At 45.7% G+C, this 22,782-nt stretch overlaps 1 protein-coding gene across 2 annotated transcripts in view; it reads right to left on the bottom strand.

Annotated features, from left to right (window-relative positions):
• LOC309384249 (uncharacterized protein) overlaps nucleotides 1–22,782 on the bottom strand; it is a 52,233-nt gene that overhangs the window by 6,526 nt on the left and 22,925 nt on the right. Inside the window, exon 1 of one of the 2 annotated variants that reach the window (XM_081937501.1) lies at nucleotides 3,072–3,195. The exons of the other annotated variant lie outside the window; for it this stretch is intronic. The gene's annotated coding sequence lies outside the window, so the exon portion shown is untranslated. Of the gene's footprint in view, nucleotides 1–3,071; nucleotides 3,196–22,782 lie in introns of those variants that run through there. 2 annotated transcript variants of the gene reach the window in all.

The following is a 22,782-nucleotide window of genomic DNA, read 5'->3' as shown; positions in this document are numbered from 1 at the left end:
TTGTCTATAAAATTCAAAGAAAAATGTAGCTTTAATTGTTTATAAAATGGTTGCAAAAGATGTGCAAAAGAGAAAAAAGTATACATTACAATAAATAAGCAAACTTGCCACAGTTTTCTACAGTACTCTTATTGACATCTTCTTTGTCTATAAAATTCAAAGAAAAATGTAGCTTTAATTGTTTATAAAATGGTTGCAAAAGATGTGTAAAAGAGAAAAAAGTATACATTACAATAAATAAGCAAACTTGCCACAATAAAGAGTAACCTCTTCCTTTAGTTATGATTTATTTGACACTTTTGTGTCCAAGTTCAAATATCCATTCAATCATGAAATTCTCTTTTTCATTTTGCTGATTCACAAATTCTTTAACAGTGCAAAGGCTTATCATCAAATATATCTGGAAATGCTGGGGATAGATTGTACAGTTGTAAATATATGCAAAGAGAGAGAAATACAAATACAAACACCTATAACTGTACGTATGTAGAAAATACATGTGTTTTTAGCTTGAAAAGAACCCCAAAATGGTTACAGTCGAACCTTATGAGCTAACTTTAATGACATGGGTTTTTACCTCACGAAATGATAGCTAAACCCTCTGCAAGATTTCATGTACTAGTTTTGCCCATGGAAGTCCTCAACACCAAATAAGGGCAGCAATTATTTTCCACAACCACTCTGTTGACATCCTAATTCAAGTAGTGCTCACTTATTGACTGCAATTGTGACTGGCATCTGTGTCAGCCAGCAGCCCCATCATTAAGCATGATGTCATATGACAATGCCAATTTACATGTCATGCTTCTTGGCTTTATAGAAAGAGAATGCTATAAAAGCAAAGGTGGAAAGACCCAGGAAATTATATGCCTTAAATGGACAGAATTTGAAGAAAAACTGAAAATTGGAAAGGGAAGATCGTAATGGAATAACTAGAAGAAGCAGGACTGGGTCAATAGAATATAAACAAAAACTCTACCCAGGGCATTTTATTCCAACAACTCAAGCCTCTTTGGAGTTCAACCAACTTGCCTCTTGTGCACACCAGTCTCTCTTCCCTAAAATGCTGTGCAGATATTTTGTGGAAGACATCCCAGGCCTGTCACCTAACCTGAAATGTTTTTATCTCTCTAAATACTAAAGAATTCAGACTTCCTTTACAAAAGTAGCTTTATTCTACAGTTGTTGAACTTCATTCCCCCCCCCCCTCCGTAATGTACATAGAATACTCCCTAATGACAAAGCGAAAACAAAAGTTTAGAAACGTCTGCAAATTTAGTAAAAGAAAAAAACTGAAATATCACATTGGCATAAGTATTCAGCAACAGCACTTGAAATTTAGCTCAGATACCTCCCACTTCCCTTGCTAGTTGCCGACATGTTTCTACACTTTGATTGGAGTCTACCTGTGGTAAATTAAATTGATTGGACATGATCTGGAAAAGCACACATCTCTGCATAGAAGGCCTCATAGCTGACAATGTGTACTGTAGTATAATAGCCATGAGGTCAAAGGAACTGCCTGAAGAGTTCAGAGACAGGATTATTGGAAGGCACAGATCTGGGGAATGCTACAGTAAAATTTCTGCTGTATTAAAGGTTCCTAAGGGCACAGTAGCCTCCATAATTCTCAAATGGAAAAGGTTTGGCGCAACCAGGACTCTTCCAAGAGCTGGTCGTCTGGTCAAACTAGGCAATTGGGGTAGAAGGGCCTTAGTAAGAGAGGTGACCAAGAACCCGATGATCACTCTGACTGAGCTTCAGAGATCCTGTGTGGAGATGGGACAGAGCTCCAGAAACACAACCATCACTGTAGCCCTCCACTGTTCTGGGCTTTACGGCAGAGTGACACAAGCCTCACCCCAGTGCACAACACATGAAAACCAGCTTGGATTTTGCAAAAGAGCACCTGAAGAACATCATGCTGTGGGGTATTTTTCAGCAGCAGGGACTGGGAGACTGGTCAGGGCTGAGGGAAAGCTGAATGGAGCAAAGCACAGGGATACCCTCAATGAAAACCTGTTCCACACCACTCAGGACCTCACACTGGGCCGAAGGTTCACTTCTCAACATGACAAGGACACAGCTAACATAGGAGTGCTTAGGGACAATTCTGTGAATGTCCTAGAGGGGCCCAGCCAGAGCTATGACCCTATTGAATATCTTTGGAGGCACATAAAAATAGCTCTCCATCAATGGTTGCCATCCAACCTGACTGAGCTTGAGAGGTCTTGCCAAGGAAGTATGGCAGAAAATCCCCCAATCGCCAAGATGTGCAAAGTTTATCGCCTCATAACCAAAAAGACTCGAGGCTGTAATTTCTGCCAAAGGTGCTTCAACAAAGTACTGAGTGAAGGATCTGAATACTTATGCCAATGTGATATTTCAGTTGTTTTTGTTTTTTAATAAATTTACAGACATTTTAAAAAATACGTTTTCACTTTATCATTAGGAATATACACAAATGAGAAAAAAAATGAATTTCAACAAGTGTAAAGTCCGGCTGCAGCATAGCAAAATTGACAGAAGTGAAGGGTACCCTCAGGATACCGTCTGAATAAACTGCATGTGTGTTCCTATTGACACAGAAATACAGAATCTATTGATGTAAACAATTATGTGCATTTCAGTCTGCAAAATGACTCAGAAGTGAATTGGCTCCAAGTTTTTAATCTATTTTTTAAAAGGTGGGGGTCACTAACAGAGGAAACGGTGAACAAATCCGATGCAAGCGTCCCTTTTGCCCATGAAACTCCTCGCTTGCCAGGAAAGCGACACAAGGACCCAAGTGTTAGGTGAATGGTGAGGGAGGCGGGTGGCTCAGAAATATGACAAATATATCAAGATTTCTTTAAATCTCCCAAATCTCCCAGCAGGAAACCACAGGCAGCAACTTTAAATCATGGAGGAAAAGGATAAAACCATTTGGGGAGAGAAAGAATCTGCAGCAGCAGCAGCAGCAGCAGCAGCCCGCAGGTTTCATTTTTCTCCCTTCGCTGCTTCCAGGCCGTGGAGGAACCCAAAGGGCCCGACTTTCTCCCGGCTTCTCCTCCGACCTTCCCTCCACTCACCTCCCAGGAGCCGCCTCGACCCTCCAAGCGACACAAAAGGCTCCGCCGACACCATCCTCCTTCCGTGGGTGAACCGGAAGAGGAACTTTCTCTGTCGTCGTCGTCGTCCTCCTCCTCTCTAGCAATCTAATCCTCTATCGTTTCAATTCGTTCCAGCTCGGCCTCTCTCCCTCCGGTGTAATGTCAATAGTAGCGATGCCGCTGCTGTACTCTATTCTCTTGTTTCTAAAGCGCGAGTGTTGCTTCTTTGTAGATCGCCATCTAGCGACAGAAGGTGGAAAACGACCCTCGTCCTATCTCTACCCTGACGCGTTTTCAAGAGGCTTTCATGGATTCCGTGCTTCCTTCCATGCCATCAATTCGTATTCGTCTCCCACCGAACACATAAATAGCTTTCGTCCATGACAATCTATCCTATACCTTTTCCTTCAGGTCTCCCAAGAGGGTACACTCATTTTCCCTCTTGCTGGAACGAAACCAAAGGAAAGCTTCCTACGTGGAGAATGATGTATAACAGCCAAGCAGAAAGTGCACCTCCCTTGGGGACTGGTGAAGATTGTTCCAGTCAGTTATAATAATAATAATAATAAACTTTTATTTCTAGACCGCACCCTTTCCTAGGCAGGACTCGGGGCGGTGTACAGTCATGTTAAAACTATATACAAATACATAGACATGAACGTAGACGTAGACATAGACGTAGACGGAGGAGGTAAAAAATATACTGTACAATTCTTAGTTAAAATACAAATACAATTAAAATTCCCTTTAAAAATTCCCCAATAAAATGTTTGCCAGGAGGTGGAAGATGGAACTATCAATCGGCTAAGCCAGCTAGTCGGAACAGGTGAGTCTTGAGCTTCTGTCGGAAGGAGCGGAGGTCATTAGTAGTTCTAATATCGGGAGGGAGGTCATTCCAGAGGGTTGGGCCCATCACAGAGAAGGCTCTACTCCTAGGCGCCACCCGCTGGCACTGCTTGGCGGATGGCACCTGGAGGAGTCCCTCTCTGTGAGAGCGGATAGGTCGTAGAGATGTATGAGGTGAGATGCGGTCCCGCAGGTAACTAGGTCCCATGCCATGGAGCGCTTTGAAGATAGTAACCAACACCTTGAAACGCACCCGAAAAACCACAGGCAGCCAGTGCAGCTCGCGCATGAATGGTGTTATATGGGAGTATCTTGATCCTCCCATGATAACCCGCGCGGCCGCATTCTGAACTAGCTGTAGTCTTCGGGTGCATCTCAAGGGGAGCCCCATGTAGAGAGCTTTACATCTGGGGGCGTGCAGGGTAAACCTTGGCAAATGATTGAAGCTGTAACAGTGAAGCTGTTGAATGGAAGGCTCTAGCCTAGGGGTTTGCAACCTTAAATACTCAAAGAGCCATTTGGACCCGTTTCCCACAGAAAAGAAAACATTGGGAGCCACAAAATCTGGGTGGGCGTGGCCAACTTGGTGTTACTCACTCCCGGTCTCATGGGCTCCAATGGCCACGCCTACCCAGCTAGTCATTAGAGCCATGAATGGTTGTTAAAAAACAAAGGGAACCATAAAAGCCTTTTGACATCTCTCCCTCTTCCCCCCCTCTCTCTGTCTCTCTCTCCCCCCTTCTCTGAATCTCTCTGTTTCTCTTTCCCTCCCCCTCTCTCTTTCCCCTCCTTCTCTGTCTCTCTGTCTCTCTTCCCCCTCCTGTCTCTCTTTCCCCCTCTCTCTGTCTCTCTTTCTTTCTCTATTTCCCTCCCTCTCTCACTCTTCCCCCTCCTGTCTCTCTTTCCCCCCCCCTCTGTGTCTCTTTCTCTATTTCCCTCCCTCTCCCACTCTTCCCCCTCCCCGTTTGTGTGTCTGTGTCTGTGTCTGTTTCTCTCTTCCCCAGCTCTTTGTCTCCCTCTCTTGTTTTCTCTCTCCCCGGGGTGGGGGTGGGGGAGGAACCCCTGAACTGGTGCTGTGTGGTAGGAATCTGGAGGCCGACAAGCACAGGAGCAGCACGCCGAAGACCAGATGGCTGGCAGGGAGGCGGGGCATCACAACACTGGCGGCTCTGCAGGAAAAACAACTGACATCTGGGAGGCGAGAGAGAGCCAAGTGGGGCAGGGTCGCAATGTGGCCTCCAGGAGAAGGGGACACCACCTCCCCTATTGTGAATTGCAGTGGCACGCAGAGCCGTCTCCGGAGCATGAAAAACCGCCCCTGTGGGCAAACCAGAAGTTTGGGCTGATTTTTGCCCTCCGGAGCCTTCAGGGAAGCTCCTGAGGCCTCCGGAGGGCATGGGGGAGGCTGTTTCTGCCCTTCTCAGACTCCTAGAAAGCCTCTGGAGTCTGGGGAGGGTGAAAAAACCGTGCCAAAAGCAGGGGGGAACTTTCTGCTTAATTCTAGGCAAATCTAGGGATCTGTTTTTGATCAGGCTCCATCTGACACTTCTTTTACTGCTCTCTGGCACTTTGGAGAATAGGTTGACACCTCCCCTCTTAATTTGTCAGCTCCTGAAATACTGGAAGACAGTTATTAGGTCACCCCTAGTCCTTCTTTGTGTTAGACCAGACATATCCAGTTCCTGCAACCGCTCCTCATATATTTTAATATTCTGAAATCTCTTCCATAGATGCACATTTAGTTTTTCTTGCCTAAGTGTGAAACCTTATTTTTCTCACCACTGAATTGCATTTTGCTGGAAAGGGCCCTGTGTTCAAGTCTGTCAAGATCCTTCTGGATCTTGGGTTTATCTTTAAAAGTGTTGGCTATTACCCGCAAGTGGTTGTCATCTGCAAATTTTATGAGTTCCCCTTCAAGTTCTTCATCTAAGTCATGCAAAATGGAGATTCAAGGTGTGGTATGCAAGCTATTATCCCAAAGATGCTTTTCAAACCACGACTGGACTTTCTTAGTTTTTTTTTTTTGTTGTTGTTGAAAATGTTTTGCTTCTCATCCAAGATGAGGTCACAGTTTCTTCAAAACTGAAGAAGCTTCTTGGATGATAAATGAAACACCTTCAAGGAAGCAAACTAAAAAAGTCCAGTTGTCCTTTGAAAAAGAAGTGTTGGACAACCATGACCCAGATGATTAAGAATCTGCATAGATGTTCAAGCTGTTATAAGGAAATAGGAGGAATCAGAAGAAGTCAAGGGGGAAAAAAGAGGATTGGAAAGGTCAAGGAAAGTTTCACACTCGGATGAGAAGTTCCTTTCAGAGATCGGAGGAAATCCACTCAGGACCTGCTTCAGCATCTGGCAACTTCATCGGATGCCCAAGTTGACCCTTCTTCTGTCTGAAGGAGCTCAATCAGGAATGGTCTTTGTGGATGGGTAGCAGCCAAGGCACCACATTTGCAGAAGGGGAACACAGTGAAAAGGCTAAAAAATGTTGAAGCTCACAAAAAGTGGACTAAGGATCAGTGGAAAAGAGTATTATAGAATAATGAACCCAAGTTTGAAATTTTTGGATCCAATTGTTGACACCTTGTTGAAAGAAATGTCCTACTGGGTTCGGCTCCAAGTGGGGAAAAAGACACTGGAGACATGGAGGCTGCTTGGAAAGATGGTTTTAATGGTGGACAGGACCACATGGCTTAAGTCCTGAACATAAAAGGTGATCACATGCTTCAATGTCGATGGAGAAGAAGAGAAGGGCCGAGGGAGGGGCTTGCTAGGCTTTTTATAACCTGTTCAGTCCCACCTCTCTGTTTCCTGTTCCAGGTGCCGTCCACTAAACAATGCCAACGGGCGGCGCCCAGGAGTAGAGCCTTCTCTGTGATGGGCCCAACCCTCTGGAATGACCTCCCCCCCGATATCAGAACCACTACTGACCTCCGCTCCTTCCGTAAGAAACTCAAGACCCACCTGTTCCAATTAGCTGGCCTAGCCCATTTATAGTCCCATATTTATCCTCCTGGCAATTATTTTACTCTGGGGTAGTTTTTTAGGGGTAGATTTTAATGTATTTCTAATTTTTAATTTTAACCATTATTGTACAGTTTTTATGTTGCCTCCTCCATCTATATGTATTTATATTGTGTTTTAATATGACTGTACACCGCCCTGAGTCCCTTCGGGGAGAGGGTGCGGTTTATAAATTAAATAAAAGTAAAAGTAAAGTAAAGTCAGACTCACATGGGCCCATACAGGGGCAACTCTCTAGGCCAGTGGTCGGCAAGCCGCGGCTCGCAAGCCACATGCGGCTCTTTACACACTTTAATGCGGCTCTTCTGTGTGCCGGGCGCCCGCTCCCCTCCCTCCTCTCGGGCGGCCGCCCCAAAAGTCAGGCCTCTGCAGCTAGCCTCTGTAATTGCGCCTATGTTTTCCACGGCGTGGAGCAGCGGCGAGGCTCTGCGCGGCCAGCGATGACTCCGGGGGCCATCCGGGAAGATGAGGAACGCGAGGGGGGACCCTGCCCCCCACTGATGGCCTCCGGAATCATCGCTGGCCGCGCAGAGCTCGCTGCTGCTTCACGCCGTGGAAAACATAGGCGCAATTACAGCCTGGAGCAGGAGCAAAGCCCCTTTCCCAACTGGCCCTTCCTCCCTCGGAACGCTTTGGAGGGAAGCTTCTGCAAAAGCCCGGGCGAGTGACAACAAGTTCCCGCCGTTACGAAGTCTCCGAGGCTGTAATTTTCTTAGCTGTGCGCGCGCGCCTGTTTTCCACAGCATGGAGCAGCGGCGAGCGATGATTCCGGAGGCCATCAGTGGGGGGGCAGGGTCCCCCCTCGCGTTCCTCATCTTCCCGGATGGCCCCCGGAATCATCGCTCGCCGCGCAGAATCTCGGCGCTGCTCTACGCCATGGAAAACAGGCACGCGCGCACAGCTCAGAAAATTACAGCCTCGGAGACTTCGTAACGGCGGGAACGGGCTTTTGCAGAAGCTTCCCTCCGAAGCGTTCCGAGGGAAGAAGGCCCAGTTGGGAAAGGGGCTTTGCTCCTGCTCTGGGCTGTAAGCTTCCCTCCGAAGTCTTGGGATGTTCTGAGGAGCCCCCCAAGGCAAAACGCCACTGCCAGGTAGTTAAAAGTACCTCTCTGATTCTGTCAGACTCTGTCAGTCTCTCTCTGATTCCCTCTCTCACTCCCTCTCTCTGTTCCTCTGTCTGTCTGTCTGTCTGTCTGTCTCACTCACACACACACTGTGGTCACCTTGTTGAGTGTTCCAATCACATTTGAAAGACTCAATAACTGGCCTGCATTTATGGTACTTTGCAGCATTCTGCAGTCATAGGACCAAAATTGGTCCTATGACTGCAGAATGCTGCAAAATACCATAAATGCAGGCCAGTTATTGAGTCTTTCAAATGTGATTGGAACACTCAACAAGGTGACCACAGTGTGTGTGTGTGTGAGTGAGACAGACAGACAGAGAGAGGAACAGAGAGAGGGAGTGAGGGAGGGAATCAGAGACTGACAGACACACACACACACACACACACAGAGACAGAGAGAGACAGAGAGGGGGAGGGAGGGAGAGAAAGATAGACAGACAGAGAGACACACACACACAGTGAGTGATTAAGTGAATGAGTGAGAGACAGACACACCCACATACACAGAGTGACAGAGAGAGAGGAAGGGAGGGGAGAGAGACAGAGGGAGAGACAGAGACAGACACACACAGAGTGAGTGAGAGACAGACAGACAGACACACACACAGAGTGACAGAGATGGGGGAAGGAGGAGAGAGAGACAGAGATACAGAGAGAGAGAGACACCCAGATAGACACCCAGAGAAAATGACAGAGGGAGACAGAGAGGGAGGGAGGGAGAGAGAGACAAAGAGCCAGAGAGAGAGAGAGAGAGAAAGAAAAAGAAAAAAAGAAAGTGGGAGAGAGAGATGAAATTAAAAACAACAACATACAAACCTGACTTACTCAAACTATCCAAGGAAATACAAGGCCAATGTTCACATTAGTGGTTGTGACTTTATCAGTCATTGTCAGGATGTAATTTTCTCTACATTGTAAGGCAAATTTTACGGAATTTAACGTTATCAATAAATAATATCGTTCTAAAGTTTTTGTTTTATTAGTTGTGTTATTTGTATCCTCCCGACCTATGTGAATACTTGCATGCAGAATATTCTCAATAAAAACTTATTGAAACTAAAAACAGTGTACCATCCTGCGGTATGTCCCGGGTCTCCTCCGGGGGTGACCGCATCAAGGCGGGACCACTCAGGGGGGAATGAAGACAAACACACGGTTTTTCCTCGGAGCGAGTGGGCCCAGAATGAATTCCGGACCCCCCTTTTATTAGCAGCGTATGCAGAAACAAAAGCATCTGAGTTATCATTGGTTACATACAATACATTTGCCTGTCACTCAAGCGGTGCTTCTTGGTGTTAGTATCTTATCAGCTAGGACTGTGTGTTCCCTAGGCTGCTTTAGCCTGGAAAGTCTCCGTTGTGCATTGTTCTATTTTGCAGACACAACTTTCTAGATGGGGCCCTCCCAGTGGGCATCCAGCTCAACCCGCATTCAGTGCTCAATTTATTTCAGTCCCAAATTCCGTATATGTGTTCCAATCAGGAAAACTGATCTGCACACATACCATGGCGACCTCATTCCCACATCTCCTCCGTTTTTGTTTTATTAGAAGCGATCCTCTTGTTCAGAGTCACTGCCGGAAGTACAAGGATGCCTGAGGGGATGCTGCCAGAGGCTTGTTCATTGTGATGTTTTCTTCATGGTTGGCAAATATGTGTGTCATCATAGCAAATAAAGCAAAAATATATTGAATAATATAATGTACAAAAATAAGCAAAGCAATAATCATAAGTATAGTACACAATATGTTTTTCAGCCGTCCTGTTCCTGGTAACCAGGAACATAGACCTGCCCATATGTCCAAGAAGCTGAGGTGTTCAGGGTGTTGACGCACAGGATTGTTGGAGACCATGGTTCGCATTCTCAGGGCAGGTGCCGGGCAGTGGAAGGATTTTTGTGTAGGGTCTGTAGTGCCCAAGAGCTTCATTGTGGCAGAATTATTTCGTTTAATGCGCAAGAGATATGGTGTTCAAGCGAATGTCTAGATAATATGACAGCTGCTAATGCCAAAATACAGTTAGTATCAATCAAACACAAGCAAATTGTAAATAAGAAAGTTGCAATTAAAGCCGCAAAAATAAAAACCGCAAAAATGAAAACTGCAAAAATGGCAGCACACAAGTTCTCAGGTGCGCGCTGGTGGTTAAATTCTTCACATCTCCCCATGTCACTGGATGACTGGCATGACGGGATCGGGTGGTGTGGAGTCATCGTTGTCATCTCTGGGATAGGAATCAGGGGTTGGTGACACGACATCTTTGGCTGGACCCTGTAGATGTAAACGCAGCAGCCTAGCCCCACCCCCAAGTAATTAAAGGAATCGGTGTTTTGTCTGGTAATGCTGTAAATATATACCAGAGGGAGAGGCAAACTTGTTTTTTGTTGAAAATGCCTCTGATAAGTGGTCAAATTAGAAAGTGAAAAAATTCATTTGATTAAACAAGGATTGGGTTTGTTTTTTGCATGGCTGGGAGGCCGAGGCATTTTTCCTCTTTTTGATTTATTCAGGGCATGTTTGTGAGTCTTAATTAGCTCGCTCCGCAATTCCCTGGCCATGAGAACCGCAGGGCAAGCCAATTGTGTGTGTGTTGGGCCACTTGTCACAAAGGTCTGCAAAGGCAGTACAGATGTAAACAGGGCCATTGTCTGTTTTCAGTTCAATTGGGCGTCCCAACATTGCAAAGGTACAAATACAGTGGTTGATCACACCCCTTTGCGGGGTGCATTAATAAATCCTGAATAAATATCCATGGAAATGTGCAAATATTTCCATGGGGCAAAGAAAAGGTATTGAATCATCCGTTTGCCAGGTGTCACAAGTCCTCACATACACAAGTCCTCATATATTCATATCTGTGACTTTCTGAAAAAACATATCTCTAACTTTCTTTCACTTACTGAAATCCTGTCTTGCAATGAGCAGTTGCTGTACAAAATGCACATTGATTTGGTCTCAAAATGACCTCACCAACTGCCAAGCTTCAACTGTCCTTAACAACTTTCCTATTTCCTCTCTTTTGTTTCTGCAACATCTCCAGTACCTTCCATTCAACAAAGCACATATTATTCTTTTTCCCACGTCCATCCTGACTTCCAATTTAGGTCAGATGCCTTTTACAACATTCTCTTCCCATCTATATACAAAGTAACCTTTTTCTGGCTCCAATATCTGATCTAAATGTCCGTGTGAAACTGATCTGGATTCTAGCAAAAATGTTACTCATTCTTCCTGACTGCATTTTGTATTTTTTAGGTCATCTCTGTTAAAATTCTAAAAGGGACAGCGATCAGCGCTGCCGACAAACAAACAAACAAACAAACAAACAACAGACCAATAAACAATTAAACAAACAGACGTGACTTCTGTTAAGCATACAAAGTGCGCGCAAACATAAAAACATAAAAGAGAAAAAACACAGCTTCAAAAATAAAACAAGCAATTAAGATAGTTTGAGTATACTCTGAAATATGCAGGCATCAGATATCACCCTCAACCCCGCCTTGCTGATGCTCGCAGGGAGAGGAGAAAGAAAAATGGTGAAAAGAACACAGCCCCCCTTCCTCCTGCCTTCTCACCAGAGGCAAAGAGGGGGGGTAAAAGGAAAGGAAAAAATGTTTTGTTAAAATGACAGGCTCTTTTTTCCTAGGAATACAGGGAGAAAATATTTATCATTCATTCAAAAACACCTTTTTTAGCACCAAACATGCTCTGTTTTTTCAGCCAACAAACCTTACATTTCAAGCATCCAATACTGACTACATACACACCCATTCACACCTATAGTTACATTTCTTTTACAATAAATCAGTCATTAAATTTATTTCAATGAACTAGCTTACCCCCAAAGCAGTGAAAACTCAGGCAGCAGTTTTAATCACAAAAGTGAAATAGGGCCCTTAACGACCGTCTGAGTTGGCCTGCCTCAAGGCAAAAGCACATTCATTTTGCTGGCCAGCAATTAATTAATTAAATCACATTAATTTTACACACTATCATTATAGATACTAAGAGGGTATAACAAAAACAGTTAAGAAGTGTCGGGAAGGGGAGAAGTAGGGGCAGGCTTTTCGTGGTCCTTACAGGAGGGTTGCTTTACCAGATAAGGACGAACGTGTCGACCAGGAACCCACAGGGTGGAATCGGGGAGTGCTAGAGCAGCGTAGCCACGCCCCCAGGTGATGAGATGAGCGGGTCCTCTCCAGGTGGGATCTGGCAGACAGCGGTAGTAGACAAGAGGGCGTTGGTCCACAGGAACAGGTGAGGTGGCAAAATGGCGAGCAGCAGCACAGCTGGGTGGTTGACCCGTCAGGTTCAAGAAGTTAAGAGTATAGAGACAAAGATTGAGAATATCTTGCACAGCTGGGAGGCCAGGGGGTCCTTTCCCTTTTTGTTCAATGTGTCTGTCGAGAGCATTTTTCAGGGTCTGATTTGCTCTTTCCACTACTGCTTGGCCTTGACTGTTGTACGGAATGCCAAACTTATGTTCTATTCCCCATTTTACACAAAAATCGGCAAAGGCGCTGCTAGTGTAAGCAGGCCCATTGTCAGTTTTTAATTGTTTTGGGCGTCCCAGTGATGCAAAGGTGCGAATACAATGATTGATAACATGTTTGGTGGTTTCACCCCTCTGAGGGGTAGCCATGATGAACCCAGAATAAGTATCAATGGATACGTGAATGAACTTCCATGGGGAAAAGGAAGCATATTGGGTAACATCCATTTGCCAAATTTGGTTGCACTCTGTCCCTCTGGGGTTAACTCCCATGGGCACAGAGTGCGCTTGTTTGCTACAGGTGGGGCATTGTTGCAAAATTGCGGCGGCTTCTGTAGCAGAAATTTTGAACTGTTTGATGAGCGCCTTTTTGTTCTGATGAAAATATGAATGACTTTCCCACGGGGTGGGAGAGGAAAGGGTAAGAGACAATGGGGAGGAGGACGCAGCCGCAGCCGCGGCATCGGCCACATCATTCCCTTCTTGGAGGAAGCCAGGGAATGGCTGATGACTACGAATGTGTGCAACATGGAAAGGATGAATCCTTTGAGAAATGAGGTGTTGTAAGGACAGAAACAATGATAAAAGGGTTGGTTCAATGGAGGGAGATAGATATGCCTGATAAATGGAAGAAATAATTTGAGAAACATAAAGGCTGTCAAGAATGAGATTGAGAGGTTGATGAGGGAAAGCCTCGAAAGCAAGAATAGAAGCATAAAGTTCTGCCCGCTGGGCTGAGGATTGTGGAGGAGTAATTTTGGTGTGCCATTGGCTATTGATTTGCCAGGCACAAGCGCCAAATTTTGTGCTCCCGTCAGCAAAGACAGTGACTGCATTGTGAATGGGGAAAGGGGACATAGGAGTTTGCCAAGTGAAAGGAGTGGTTTTGAGAAGTTGTATTCGAGGGTCTGGTGGTGGATGACAGGAGACAGTGCCAGGCCAGTCAGCGAGGGCAAACTGAAGGTGATCGCTGACAGCCAGCAATGATTCCCATGTGGAAAGAGAACAAGGAAGATAAATAACAGAAGGTTCAATACCAGCAAGGGCTTTGGACCGCAGCCTACCCTTGGTGATAAGAGAAGCAAATAAGGCAGGTTTGGTAGCGAGTGTGGGATAGGTGGATCCATTCAATAATTAATAAAGAAGGGGTAACCTGAGCTACTGCTGCAGTGGGCAGCATGGTGGTGTTAAAGATTAGCAATACAAAAGGTATATTGGCTCATGATAGCTAGTGCCAGATCGGAAAAGGAGTCTGCGCTGCGCAAGAAAGGGGCTGCAATGACTCCTTGAGCAGTGAGATCGAGAGTGGGGAAAACAAGGACAGGTAAAGAGGGAGGAAGCGTAAGAGGCACGCGCAGGGAAATAAAGAGAGGATACACATGAGCAGGCAAAGAGTAAGTAACGGTCTCATCAGCAACCATTTCAAATGACCTGGAAAGTACTTCCCGAATTTTGGCCATTGAATTGCTGGTTGGTGGGGCGAAGTTGAGAGGCCGAGGGGCACTGATTGGCCCAGTGGAAACCTTGACGGCATTTTGGGCAAACAGTTTTTGGTTTGGAAGAGGAATTAGAACTTGATCGGTGGGCGCCCCCTCCTGGTGCTCTGCATTGTGATTTAAAATGGCCCGGCTTCTTGCAATTGAAGCAATTGCCAACAGGGCGTGTCACCGGAAATGCGTCCGAAGGCACAGGAGGAGAAGAAGGCGGAAGCAAAGAGGAGGTTATGGCGAAGGCTAAAGTAGCCATATTGTGAGTGTTAGTACCAACTATCCGACATGCTTTAAGAAATTCAGCCAAAATAACGCCGGGTTTGTTAGCAATGGGTTGGAGAACCTTCTGGCAGTCAAAATTTGCATTTTCATAAGCCAATTTCATCATTAATTCGTTCCTTGCTGCCACATTATCAATTTGTCGTTCCAGGGCAATCTGCAGACGGCTAATAAAAGAGGAGTAATCTTCAGTAGCCGTCTGTATAATTTTTGAGAAGGTTTGTAATGGCACTCCCCTATTGTCATCTACTCGGCGAAAGGCCGCTAGAGCACATTCTTTAATTAGTGGAAAAACAGCCCTATCCGAGTTTTGTTGTTGGGCAGTGGTAGAGCGAGCTCCGGTGCCTTTAATATCATCATCCACCACATTTACAGGGAGGCCGTTTTGGATAATGCGAGCAGCTTCCCTATCATATTCAGATTTCCAAATCACATATTGGGCTGGGGTCAAGATCATGCCAAAAAGAGATTGCCATTCCGTAAGCAGCATATCTACTGTAGCAGTAGTTAGCGAGGTAAGCAAGCCTAAAACATAGCGCGATTGCAAGCCATAATCTTGTGCTGCCCTTCTAATCTCTTTAACGTGTGAAAAATGTATCGGTGTATAAGTAGGTTGAGGTTGGGCTCCTGCTGCCGCGCCTGGGGGCACAGCCCAAGTTACAGGAAAAGCGGCACAGGAGGATAAATCTTCTGTTGCCATTTCGCCCGTTTGACGGGCGGCTTGCATAGCTTGGATGATATGGCCCCCTTTCAGAGTGTTTTCTTTTTTAATCTCCGGGGCCGTGGGGGCGGCCGGAGGGATGGGGGGTGTTGTTTTCTTGTCCGGGCAGGGACACGAAGTGTTTGCCAGGATAGGATACATTTTTGCAGGTGGTGGAACTACAGAGTCGTACGGGGGAGGTATGACTTCTGCCTGCAAGTGGTTGTTAAATTTGTAGTGAATCATGAGGCATTCCATAAATATGCGCCATGTTGTCAGAATTTGAATTGGGGCCCTAGGGTCTGCATGGAAGTATTCCCCCAATTTGGTCCACGTAGAGATTTTTAATGACCCTTTCTCGGGGTATTGTGGACATTTTTGCCAAACATAGGTTAAAAGTCCAATTAGTTCTTTATTTTTCAAACGAAGGGGGGGTTTCCCTCCGTTTGAAGAGATTTTTGAAGAAGAATCGGTCAGTTCTCTCAGTTCCTTTAGGTGCTCGACCTGTTGTTGAGATAACCTTCCGCCCATTACTTACGTTATCCAGCCGTGTAGGTCTTTTTCAAACGAAGGAGGGTTTATTTCCCTTCGTTTGAGAAGATTTCAGACAGGACGATGCGCAACTCCCTTCAAGTGGGTAGGTAAGGACGGTCCGAAAACGTATACCAGAGGGTCCCGTGCGCGACGATCAAGCTGCTGGTATCACGTCGGGGTCACCAGAATGCGGTATGTCCCGGGTCTCCTCCGGGGGTGACCGCATCAAGGCGGGACCACTCAGGGGGGAATGAAGACAAACACACGGTTTTTCCTCGGAGCGAGTGGGCCCAGAATGAATTCCGGACCCCCCTTTTATTAGCAGCGTATGCAGAAACAAAAGCATCTGAGTTATCATTGGTTACATACAATACATTTGCCTGTCACTCAAGCGGTGCTTCTTGGTGTTAGTATCTTATCAGCTAGGACTGTGTGTTCCCTAGGCTGCTTTAGCCTGGAAAGTCTCCGTTGTGCATTGTTCTATTTTGCAGACACAGCTTTCTAGATGGGGCCCTCCCAGTGGGCATCCAGCTCAACCCGCATTCAGTGCTCAATTTATTTCAGTCCCAAATTCCGTATATGTGTTCCAATCAGGAAAACTGATCTGCACACATACCATGGCGACCTCATTCCCACACCATCCTATGTATTTTCGGTTTTAAAAATGTGGCTCTCAAAATAAATTTCAATCGTGGTTTTGGCGAGATTTGGCTCAGTTGAAAAAAAAGGTTGCCCACCACTGCTCTAGGCTGAGTCCAGGTTTGGTTGAATTCTCAGAGTTCTCAGATGTCATGTGGTCAGTTGAGTAAAGGCTTATATTATCCTGCCTTCATTCCCATCCCCCTGGAGCTGAAGGGGAGAACTCTTTTATTATGTAAAGGGACTGACTCAGGCTTTAATGGCTCATGGACAAAAGGTGGGGGCAGGAAGCTGCAAGGAGAGTTACCTTGTCTTTTTGAAACATGTTTCTTTTCACATCCAGAGAAATATTCTGCTTTTTCAATATTTCCTAGGATATTTCATTTTTCTGGGAGAGGGCTGGGTGATAACTTTCCACAACCTTATGTGAGAAGAGTTGGAGAGAGATGGACAAATGAGTGTTTGCCGCCTTCAAGGGAACATGGTGGAGCGTCTGTCCTTTTGGGGGGCTGCATTTCTGCCAGTGGTGTTGGCGATACTGATGGTATCATGCATGTTGAAAAGTACAGATAGGTTTTAATTCATTATGCCGTTATTCCTTCTGGAAAGTGCCTGATTGGGAAGGGAATGGGTTCATTTCTTGTGAATAAACAAGCAAAAGGCTTATCTTGATGGGCATTTTGAATTTCTTTGTAAAGCAGCCATTCCACTTTTTCCTCTTCTTATTTTTCTATTTTTCTTATTTTTCCTATTATAAAAAGGCATGTTTTGCAAGATGAGAGTTCCTAGATTACCAGCAAACTGTCAACAGGAAGCCTGAGGGCAGGGAGCTTTCCCCAAAGCTCGTCTCTGTAACACTCCAAGCTATGCACCGAAGGGAGCTTCAAGGCAGAGTCAACTAGAGGTGCCAACAGTTACAGAGACGAAAATATAAGTAATAATACCCGGGTGGAGGACGTTGGGATTACTCGGCGGCGCCCCAGTCACCCCCTCCCCTTATCGGCTTCAGCGAAGGGGTTAAACGCAGAGAGCTTTTGTGCCTAGAGGGGAGGCAGGAAATGGGAAAGGGGGGGGGGCTGGAAGCCAATCTCCGACCCCTCCTTGTCTCCAGATGTCTCTTACGCCAAGTGCTGCGGAGATCCCACGTGGGGAGGGACACTCAAGGGCTGCCAGGTGGGCAAGGACGCTGCGAGGGGGGAGGGGAAAGGAGGAGGGGGGAATCCCCAAGTGCGGGAAGGGGAGGAGGGATTCCTTGGGGGAGGGAGGGAGAGCGAGGGGGGGTTTCCCCAGTTGCGCCCCCTCCCCTTCCCAGTCTCCGCCTTTCCTTGCAAGGTTTTCTGCTCCGTGGGAACCGCTGCGCCGCCGCTTCTCCTTCTCCTCGGTTGCTGCTCCTGGCGAACGGCTCTCCGATTCCCCTTAAAATCCTCCCTCCAAGCACCCCACCTTCCCCGCAGCGCAGCCCAACATTTGGTGCAGCCCTGCTCCCAGGGGGCGGCCGCCTGGTATTTTCCGGAAGATTGGGCACCGCCTTTCCCCACGTTCCCCTGTGGCTGCTGTATCTCCCAGGGTCTGGAATGGAGGCAGAGGGATCGTGGGTGAAGGGCTCCCTCCGAGGGCGTGAACCCTGCTAGCGGGAGCCCATTGGCATCTCGAGGGTGGCGGAGATCAGAGAGGCGTCCAGGTGGGCTTGGCCAATGGGCAGCCCTGTCCAGGTGGCCTTGGCCAATGGGCAGCCTTGCCCAGGTGGGCTTGCTTTGAGATGCAGCACCTGAATCTGCCTCTCTTACCTGCCCAGATTCCCTTTCTGGTGAGGGCTGCATTCCTGTTTCTCTGTCCCCATGTAAGGGAGCAGACCTGTCTGCGGACCTTTTCAAATTAAATTTCAGATCTTTTACGGATTGTATACGGTATCTATTCCGAAAAAGAAGCTCTCCACTGTTTTTTTACAAATAGCTTTGCAAAGAGATCAAAAGGCTTCTGTGAAATAATTAAAAAGATAAAAGATTCTAAGGTCAAGAGAGAGACCTCTAAGAATTGCCTTTGAGCATTTTGGGGAAGAGTGAGTGGTGTGCAAAAGAGGCACGTTGCTTGAGCTCCAAAGAGGCTTGAGTTGTTGGAATAAAATATCCTTTGGAGAGTTTTTGCTTATATTCTGTTGAGCCAATGCTGCTTCCTCTAGTTATTCCATTACAAACTTCCCTTCCAAATTTCATGTCTATGGTATATAAGGCACAGAATTTCTCTTGAGTCTCTCCACTTTCACTTTCATACCTTCTCCTTTTTGTAAAGATTTCTGAAAGTATTTTAATATAATGTAAACCTTGGAGCACTTCAGAACTTATTAACTTCAGCCTGCCGCATGGATGATGGTATTTTGACTGGGCTTTTTAAAAGTGGAGGACAGTGGTGCATTTTCCCCAAGTGATTTAAAAAGATAAAATATTGTCTAGATCAGGGATCACCAACCCTTGGTCACTAAATGAAGTGGTGTAAATCAAAGACTACCGTTACATAATTGGATATGATAGGATGGATGGCCTCTCCTAGAGATTTCATGTAGATGTTAAACCACGTTACTTGCTGAGGGAAATCCGGGCAGTTCCAGCTGCAAGAATGCAGAGGGAAAAATAATATCTCCTATCTAGATGGGTTTGGAAGCAATGTGGGTGGGCACTTCAAGGTTTTGCCCCTTATTTCATTCTTTTATCAGTGGGATGAAGCTGGCTATTGTTTAAGACTGCACATACAAACAAGGCCATTATCAACTTTTATGATGCAGCACCTGCCAAATCTTCTGAAGCTAAGTAGGTGTAAAGCATCAGTCTTCAAGCTTCCCTCAGTCATAGTTTTGGGGAGTTATCCTGCACCCCCAAGAGAAGGAGCTGGCTGGAAAAGCCTTCACTAATCCTCAAGGGAGGTGCACTTTGTCCCTGCCTGATGGCACATTGTGTTCTCCCCAGGGATGCTTTCCTTGGCTTCGTTCCTGCAAAAGAAACTCCTGGCAGAATTGGAGTGACAATGAGGACATCCCTGCGAGGCCTGACAGACTAGGGCTAGAGCCTTCCATTCAACAGCTTCACTGTTACATCAGCAATCATTTGCCAAGGCAGGTTTCGAAGGCTTACCCTGAACACCCCTAGGTGTAAAACGGGCTGGAACAATCTTCACCAGCCCCCAAGGGAGGTGCACTTTCTGCTTGGCTGTTATGCGTCATTCCCCTTTGGGGACACTTTCCTTTGGTTTAGTTCCAGCAAGAGGTTGAAAATCACCCTCGTCCTATCTCTACCCTGACGCGTTTGCAAGGGGCTTTCATGGATTTCGTGCTTCCTTTTGTGCTATCAAGTCCTGGTCGATTCCCACTAAGCACAGGAATAGCTTTCGTCCATGACAATCTATCCTATACCTTTTCCTTCAGGTGTCCCAACAGTGTACACTCAAGATTAGATTAACAGGGTTAGAAGGGGCCTTATAGGTCATCTATAGGAGACCCTACACGTGTGTGTGTGTGTGTGTGTGTGTGTGTGTGTGTGTTGGACTAGATTACCAATAAGGTGCCTTAATCTTGAGTGTGCTTTCTTGGGAGATCTCAAATAGGACTTGATGGGACCGAAGGAAGCACAGAATCCATGAAAGCCCCTTGCAAACGCGTCAGGGTAGAGAAAGGACGAGGGTGATTTTCCACCTTCTGTCGCTAGATGGCGATCAACAAAGAAGCAACACTCGCGCTTTAGAAAGAAGTGAATAGATTGAACAGTAGCGGCATCGCTACTATTGACATTCCACAGGAGGGAGAGAGGCCGAGCTGGAACGAATTGAAACGATGGAGAATTAGATTGCTAGAGAGGAGGAGGTGGTGGAAGAGGACAGAGTAAGTTCCACTTCCGGTTCACCCACGGAAAGAGGGTGGCATCGGCGGAGCCTTTTGTGTCGTTTGGAGGGTCGAAGCGGCTCTTGGGAGGTGAGTGGAGGGAAGGTTGGAGGAGAAGCCGGGAGAAAGTCGGGCCCTTTGGGTTCCTCCACGGCCTGGAAGCAGCGAAGGGAGAAGAATGAAACCTGCGGGCTGCTGTTGCTGCTGCTGCAGATTCTTTCTCTCCCCAAATGGTTTTATCCTTTTGCTCCATGATTTAAAGTTGCTGCCTGTGATTTCCTGCTGGGAGATTTGGGAGATTTAAAGAAATCTTGATATATTTGTCATATTTCTGAGCCACCCGCCTCCCTCACCCTTCACCTAACACTTGGGTCCTTGTGTCGCTTTCCTGGCAAGCGAGGAGTTTCATGGGCAAAAGGGACGCTTGCATCGGATTTGTTCACCGTTTCCTCTGTTAGTGACCCCCACCTTTTAAAAAATAGATTAAAAACTTTGAGCCAATGCACTTCTGAGTCATTTTGCAGACTGAAATATATTAAATACAAAAACACCTGAAATGTCACATTGGTGTAAGTATTCAGATCCTTCACTAAGTACTTTGTTGAAGCACCTTTGACAGCAATTACAGCCTCAAGTCTTTTTGAGTATGAGGCGATAAGCTTTGCACATCTTGGCGATTGGGGTTTTTTCTGCCATTCTTCCTTGCAAGTCCTCTCAAGCTCAATCAGGTTGGATGGCAACCATCGATGGAGAGCCATTTTTAGGTGCCTCCAGAAATATTCAATAGGGTTCAAGTCAGAGCTCTGGCTGGGCCCCTCTAGGATATTCACAGAGTTGTCCCTAAGCTGTCCCTATGTTGTCTTAGCTGTGTCCTTGTCATGTTGAGAAGTGAACCTTCGGCCCAGTGTGAGGTCCTGAGTGTTGTGGAACAGGTTTTCATTGAGGATATCCCAGTGCTTTGCTCCATTCAGCTTTCCCTCAACCCTGACCTGCTGAAAAATACCCCACAGCATGATGTTCTTCAGGTGCTCTTTTGCAAATTCCAAGCAGGCATTCATGTATTGGGCACTGAGGAGAGGCTTCTGTCTAGTTACTCTGCCATAAAGCCCAGAGGAGTAGAGGGCTACAGTGATGGTTGTGTTTCTGGAGCTCTGTCCCATCTCCACACAGGATCTCTGAAGCTCTGTCAGAGTGACCATCGGGTTCTTGGTCACCTCTCTTACTAAGGCCCTTCTACCCCAATTTCTTAGTTTGACTGAATGACCAGCTCATGGAAGAATCCTAGTTGTGCCAGATTTTTTTCCATTTGAAAATTATGGAGGCCACTATGCCCTTAGGAACCTTGGGTGCAGCAGAAATTTTATTGTAGCCTTCCCCAGATCTGTGCCTTCCAATAATCCTGTCTCTGAACTCTTCAGGCAGTTCCTTTGACCTCATGGCTATTGTTCTGCTATAGCAGAGATGTCAAACTCACGGTCTGCAGGCTGAGTGTGTCACGTGCTGCCCTGCCCCTGGCCGTTTTAGCAACGGGGGGGAAAAGTGACGCTGCTATGATGACGCAGGCTTGACATCACTGTGCTACAGTATGCATTGTCAGCTATGAGGCCTTCTATGGAGAGGTGTGTGCCATTCCAAACCGTGTCCAATCAATTTAATTTACCACAGGTAGACTCCAATCAAGGTGTAGAAACATGTCAGCAACTATCCAGGGAAATGGGTGGCACCAGAGCAAAATTTCAAGTGCTGTTGCAAAGGGTTTGAATACTTATGCCAATGTGATATTTCGGTTTTTTCCTTTTACTAAATTTACAGACATTTCTAAACTTCTTTTTTCACTTTGTCATTATGGGGTATTCTATGTACATTAAGGAGGGAAAAATGAGGTTCAGCAACTGTAGAATCAAGCTGCAGCATAACAAAATAGACAAAAGTAAAGGGGGGTCTGAATACTTTCTGAATGCACTGAATTTAGAAAGATATAAATATTTTAGGTTAAGTGACAGGCTTGGGGTGTCTTGCCCAAAATATCTGCACATCATTTTGGGGAAGTGAGACTGGTGTGCACAAGAGGCAGGTTGGTTGAGCTCCAAAGAGGCTTCAGTTGTTGGAATAAAATGCCCTGTGCAGAGTTTCTGTTTATATTCTATCGACCCAGTCCTCCTTCCTCTAGTTATCCCATCACCATCTTCCCTTTCTAATTTTCAGTTTTTCTACAAATTCTCTCTATTTGGGATAATTTTAAGACTAAACACACATGGATTTTCCACATATGTACAGTTATAAGTGTGTCCATTTTTATTTCTCTCTGTATACATATATGTACAATTGTCCAAACTATCCCTAGCATTTCCAGATATATTTCATGATAAGCTTTTGCACTGCTAAGAATTTTTGAATCAGCAAAGTGAAAAAGAGAATTTCATGACTGAATGATATTTGAACTTGGTCACAACTGTATAAAATGAATCATAGCTAATATAAGAGGTTATTTTTTGTTGTGGCATGTTTGCTTATTTATTGTAAGCAACTATTTTCTTTTTTTACACATCTTTTGCAACCATTTTATAAATAATTAAAGTTACATTTTTCTTTGAATTTTATAGACAAAGAAGATGTCAATAAGAGTACTGTAGAAAACAGACTAACAAGCAACATTGGAAAGAACGTAAAGCCAGCCTTTTCCTTGAGAAA

Source organism: Natrix helvetica (genome assembly GCF_964273705.1).
Source record: "Natrix helvetica genome assembly, chromosome: 1".
Lineage (NCBI taxonomy): Eukaryota > Metazoa > Chordata > Lepidosauria > Squamata > Natricidae > Natrix > Natrix helvetica.
The sequence above is the reverse complement of the archived record's forward strand: the minus strand, read 5'-3'. Positions and strand labels throughout refer to the sequence as shown.